At 39.5% G+C, this 6,296-nt stretch overlaps 1 pseudogene; it reads left to right on the top strand.

Moving 5' to 3' along the window:
* The first annotated feature begins 1,404 nt into the window (after window positions 1-1,404).
* On the top strand, window positions 1,405-1,762 carry LOC105853157 (annotated as a pseudogene).
* The last annotated feature ends 4,534 nt before the right edge of the window (window positions 1,763-6,296 follow it).

The raw sequence follows: 6,296 nt of genomic DNA on the forward strand, positions 1-6,296 counted from the left end.
TGGCAGACCTCTCCTGACCTGCCCGCTACTCCCCTCAGCAGTGTACCAGTATATTTCGTCAATCTGCCTGTTCTGCTTCCCATTCTGACTCTGGTGAACCCTCTCACCACCTCTGGCTAGTACCCCCAGTTCTGTGTGCATAGCTAGATGGATCTTTAAACAAAACGAAGATTTGAAAAACACTATAAGACAACTACATCTAACAGATTGCTATAAAACACTCTACCAAACATCAAAACTATACTCTTCTCAAGGGAACATTTCCCAGATAGACATACATGTTAGTACACATACCTCAATGCATTTAAAAGTATAAAAATAATTTATTATTTTCTTTTATGGAGGGTAATAGTTTGAATGTTTTCAAGGAAAAACAACTGAATTGATAAAATATTTATTTATTTATTTTACATTGTTCATTTTTATGTTTGACTTCTCCCCTCAGACATACCCCCTATAAAATTCCCGCCACCACATCACCTGTGAACCATCACCAAGTCTCTTGTGCTCTCCCTTCCCCTGTCTTGACTCCTTTCTTTGCCCATCCCCTTCTCATTTATTGTTTGCCTGCTAGTTTTGTCAATTTTTTTCTGACTGCTTGTTCAGTTTTCCTGTCTTCCTCCTATGAGTAAAACCATTCTATGTTTTTTCTTTTTATTTCTGAGTGATTTCACTAAGTATAATCCCTTCCAGCTCCATCCACATTGCTGCAAATGGCATGAGCTTGTTTTTTGATTGCTGAATAGTATTCCACTGTGTATGTATACCACATCTTGTTGACCCAGTCATCTATCTTGAGGTGTATAGGTTGTTTCCATATTTAGCCATTATAAACAGTGCTGCAATAAACATTGAAGTGCAGGTTTCCTTTCAAATTTATGTTTCTATGTCCTTTGGATACAAAAGGTATCCTAAAGGTAAAATTGCTGGATCATATGGTAAATCCATTTTTAGTAACTTGAACGTCCTCCACACAGCTTTTCATAGTGGTTGGAACAGTCTGCGCTTCCCCAACAATGTTATAGAGTTCTAAAGGGGTTAAGGGATCTCCCCTGGCCTACAGGTTAAGTCTCAGTGCTACCACAACAGCCTGAGTTGGGTCCCCAGCCAGAATGCTAACCCACTTATGGCACAGCATACCTCTCCTGTCTCACCCACTGCTCCCCTTAACAATGTATTTCAGTAAATCTACCTGTTCTGCTCTCCTCTTTGTTTCTGGTGAATCCTCTCAAAACCTGCACCTCTGGCTTACACCTCAGTTCCTCTACACAAAATAAACACATTAAAAAAAATAAAAGTATGGAGGCAGCCCTGGAGGGGGCTCGGAGGGCTGGGGGGGTGGGGCGGGCAGGTGGGCCTGAGGCAGCGCAGTGGCTGGGCGGCCTCGGCCTTTTCCCTGGCGTGTCGTCCTCAGAGGGAGCAGTATGTCGGCAAAAGTCCCCGAAGCTGCGTCCGCAGAGGAACAGAAGGAAATGGAAGATAAAGTGACTAGTCCAGAGAAAGCTAAAGAAGTAAAATTAAAAGCAAGGTATCCTCATCTGGGACAAAAACCTGGAGGCTCAGATTTCTTAAGGAAAAGATTGCAGAAAGGGCAAAAATATTTTGATTCTGGGGATTATAACATGGCTAAAGCAAAAATGAAGAACAAGCAACTTCCTGTTGCAGCCCCGGATAAGACAGAGGTTACTGGTGACCCATTCCCACTCCACAGGACCTTCCTCAACGGAAACCATCCCTTGTTACTAGCAAGTTGGCTGGCTGATTAAAAGAGCTGAACTGCATGAATCTTCTAATTCCTATTTTTTTTTCCTTGATATGTTAATTCTCTGCTTTTATTTCCTTTAATTCACTACGTCATTTGAGCGTGACAGCTTTGCAGGTAGCGGGTAGTATATGCTGCTATTGTAAGGGAATATACATGTCTAGTAGAGTTTTGATTAGTTTTAACAGTGCACTGATGAAAAGAATATGTTAGAGCAACATAACGTAATCTACTTGAAAATAATTGTATATATTACCTAACTCTTAGTGTAAGAAGGCTGGTTCCAACAAGTAAAAAAAGCAAGTTTTTAAATTTCAATGTTTTGGCTTTCCTTAATTATATCTTCGTATATGTTACTCTTATGTAATATAACCTCTGTTGTATTGATTTCTTCTGTATTTTACCTTTGAATTTTGTAAAACCGAAGTTTAAGACCACAAGTTGGAAGGAAGGGAGGTCACATATTTCAAACAAATAGAGGGAATCTAAAAGATTTGTTTCTCTGTGCTTGAGCTTGAACGGCCTTAAACCTGTCTCATCTTTAATGATAGAATTTTACCTGGGCAATATTTGCCCATTCAGGTGTAACTTACGTGACTCTAGTGCTTAACAGCTGCTGTTGAAGCTAGTCATCTTATTCAGTTCTGTAGTGTTAAAATACTTTTGTTGTTGAAGATGTGAATGGAGTGTGCATGTGCATCGACTGTTGAATTCACTTTTGTGCCATTTTTGTAAATACAATAATTTTGCACAACCTCTCACAAATGTCTGTATTAATTTCACATATTAAAACAAATGATGTGCCAACCAGAAGCACAAGAGTTCCTACGCAAAACTCTGTATGTCATTAGAGCTTTTGTATAATAAGAGCAGTTTACAATTTTGGGTTTATGGAATACCAAAGTGAAATCTTGCTCAGTCTGCCATAGATAAGCTTTTTCATTTGTTACCGATATTCGTGACATTCAATGGCCTTGTGCAAATATGATATGTTGCTTAGGCATATCTTTTGTCCTATGCAGAACATTTTATTTTGACTTTCATGAAAATTTCAATTCATGTAATTTATATGACTTTTTTAATGTAGAAAATTTTTACTTCCAGTCAAATTTGGGGGCATTAAAATAAAAAGCTTCGGTGTTCTGAACAAAAAATAAAATAAAAAAATAAAAGTATGGAAATAATTTAAAGTGTATTTTCCATCATAGTGGAAAGAAATTAGAAATGTATAGCAGGAAAAAATTGGAAAACTCATAAATACATAGGAAGTAGATAACACACTCAATAATCAATAAGTCAAAAAGGAAATCAGAAAACACTTTGAAATGAATGAAAATCGAGATACCACATACTGAAACCTATGAGATGAAGCTACAGCTGTGCTTATAGAGAAATTTATAACTATAATTGACAACAGTACAAACCATCCAAAAGAATGTTCAAATTTCAAAGGGTGCTAATGAGACAGTGTGAAAAGGCTGTGAACAGATCACTGTCAGTGAAGTTTCATCCACTCGATTACACTCAGACTTAGGGTCCAGCAAAAACACAGCTTATTTAAAGCCAGAAAAAAAGGAAAAGTACTGGATGGTTTCACTCATAGCAGAAGTATAAAAGACCAGGAAGAAAATAATAATGAACAAATATATGCCAGAGACATTTTATGGGGTATGGAGTGGGGAATGGGATCAAAAATGGGGCAGGGGAATGTACACTGGACCAAGGTGATGGCACACAGGTGATTTGGTGATGGGAAACCCACAGAGATTACAACTGAAAAGAGAAATTTGTGGGAAAAGGTACAAAATGATTTTAAAATAAACATATTATTTTTTTAAAAATCCAGCCTGCACTCAGGTCAGGACAAGCTGGTTGGAACCAGCCTCAATGGGGCCAGGGGAGGGAAAACATTCGCAGACAGTAGGCTGAGGCCAGCTTGCCTCATACCCCAAAAATATGTCTTGTACAGGATGTCCACTCTTACCACTGTTCTTAAATATAATACTGGAAGCCCTAGCCATAGCAGTAAGACAAGAGAAAGACATTCAGGAATCCAAATAGGGAAAGAAGAGGTAAAACTATTTCTATTTGCAGATGGTATAATATACATCAAGAACCTTAACATCTCCACAGAAAAGCTAATCAAAATAATCAACCAGTTTAGTAAAGTAGCAGTATACACACTCAACACACAAAAATCATATATAAAAGCAATAAATCTGAAGAAAAAATCAAGAAAGCCATACCCTTTATAATGGCAACAAAAAAAGCAAACCTATCAAAAGAGGTGAAGGATCTAGACAAAGAAAATATAAAACACTGGCCCTCTCTGGTGGTGCAATGTGTTAAAATGAAGCACTATTAAGCTCTCTACAGCCACTACAGCACAAGTTCGATCCCCAGCCAGGCAGGTAAACCACATGGCGTGGCAAACCTCTCCTGATCCACCTACTGCTCCCCTTAGAAGTGTACTTGGTTGATCTGTCTGTTCTGCTCTCCACTCTGCCTCTGGTGAATACTCTCACTACCTCTGCACCTCTGGCCTGTACCCCATTTCTGTACAGATAAATATTTTTTTAAAGATTTATTTATTCATTCATACAGAACTGGGGTATAGGCCAGAGATGTGGAGGGTGAGAGGATTCACCAGAAAGAGAGCAGGGAGCAGAACAGGCAGATCGATGAAGTACACTGCTGAGGAGAACAGGGGGTGGGTCAGGAGAGGTCTGCCACACCATGTGGATCTCCTCCAGGACAGGCGGTGCTTTAACCCGCTGCGCCACCAGAGAGGGCCAATAAATATTTTTTTTAAAAAAAGAAAAAGAAGTTCCAGTTCCTTGTCAAAATTTTCCACCTGGCCATTTCTCCCCTCTACCTAAGCCTATAAAAAACCCCTCTTAACTTTCCCTCAGCATCACTTCTCTGTCCTCAAGTCTCTCTGGGGTCAGTGAACCTCACCTGGGAGTGCAGAAATAAACCTACTTTTGGTTTTACAGACCTCATTATCTCTTTGCATCCTCTTTACTGTGCCACACCTTTCAGAGATGACAGGATCATCTTAAGTAACTCTAAACTGCATATATTAAACTAGACTAAATCATTTTTACCTATAAGCAAATGCACAGGCTACTCACTGAACTGGTTCTAAGAGAAAATAGGGATTTATCTGATTTGGTTTTCACCAAGATGGAGACTAGAACCTAATATCAATTTGTTGAATTATCAGTTTCCAGAATAAACTAACAATAGTTTTTCCCATTTTATGAAAAAGCAGATTCATAAATATTAAATAATTTACTTAAGGTCACATAGGTCATAGGTGCAGAATGAAGCAGCTGATTTCAAGCTAAGTACCTGCAGCTTTAACTGTGCCTGTTTATTTAAAAGAAACTAGAAGGGTTAAAGCACCCTTCTTGCCCAGACATCACTGGGGTCCAAGACACCACATAAAGCCCTGCATGAGGCCCTACAGGGCCTAGAATGGCTGGAGAGCAGAACAGGCAGATTGACTGAAATACACTGTTAAGGGGAGCAGCGGGCTGAATGACCAAGTAGAATTTCAGGATTAGAATTCCTAGCATTAGCAAACACCTTGCCTTCAAGCCCACCTTTCAAAGCAACTAACTCCAAACCCTAATCCCAGTCTCTTTCATCTAACTTTCACGCCCCAACCCATACTCCCTCTATTTTGAATCAGACATCTTGGCACACCTATATAGCCTGGAGCCTGCTGAAATTACTAAAACTAGCAAACCCTAAACTTCTTCACACATTCTTTCCTGTGGAAACCACAATAAATGATGAGACATTCTCCCACCCATGTGTCCCTAACCCCACCTCCCATAACTTGACTAACACTGCACTTCCCCACAAGGTCTTCCAGGGGGAGTCATGCCCCTTCCTTCAGGAACTGTGAGTAAGAAAGCTTTCAACAGCATTGAACCACTCTGTTGTCATTCAGTCACCTCTATATATTAAATCATGGGTATAATGAAAATAGTTGTCACTTAGATTGGCAGTTAACATGTATCTCTATTATGTATATTTTCATATCTGGCGTTCGATTTTCCTGAAAGCAACTGAGTTCTTTAGCAAGGATTTGCATGTTCATATACACAAACAGAGTTTGCTCAACTGAAATGTTTACAAATTTTTGACCCTTGCAAAATCATTTTCATTTTTAAAAAAAGATTTTATTTATTTATGCACACAGAACTGGGGTACAGGTCAGAGGCACAGGGGCAGTGAGAAGATTCATCAGAGACAGAGTGGGGAGCAGAACAGACAGATTGACAAAATATACTGCTAAGCGGAGCAGTGGGTTAGACAGAAGAGGTCTGCCACACCATGTAGATCACCTCAGGGTGAGGATTGAACTCACACTGAAGCAGCAGCGGCCAGCTTGCAGTGCTTCGCTCCAACCGACTGCGCCAACAAAGAGGACCCCATTTTCATTTTTCAAAAGATTTATTTTTTGAAAAAATAAACAAGATAGACAGGCCACTAGCCAGACTCACAAAGAAAAAACAAGAGA

This window comes from Condylura cristata, unplaced genomic scaffold (genome assembly GCF_000260355.1).
Source record: "Condylura cristata isolate star-nosed mole 26May11 unplaced genomic scaffold, ConCri1.0 scaffold00008, whole genome shotgun sequence".
NCBI classification, from domain to species: domain Eukaryota; kingdom Metazoa; phylum Chordata; class Mammalia; order Eulipotyphla; family Talpidae; genus Condylura; species Condylura cristata.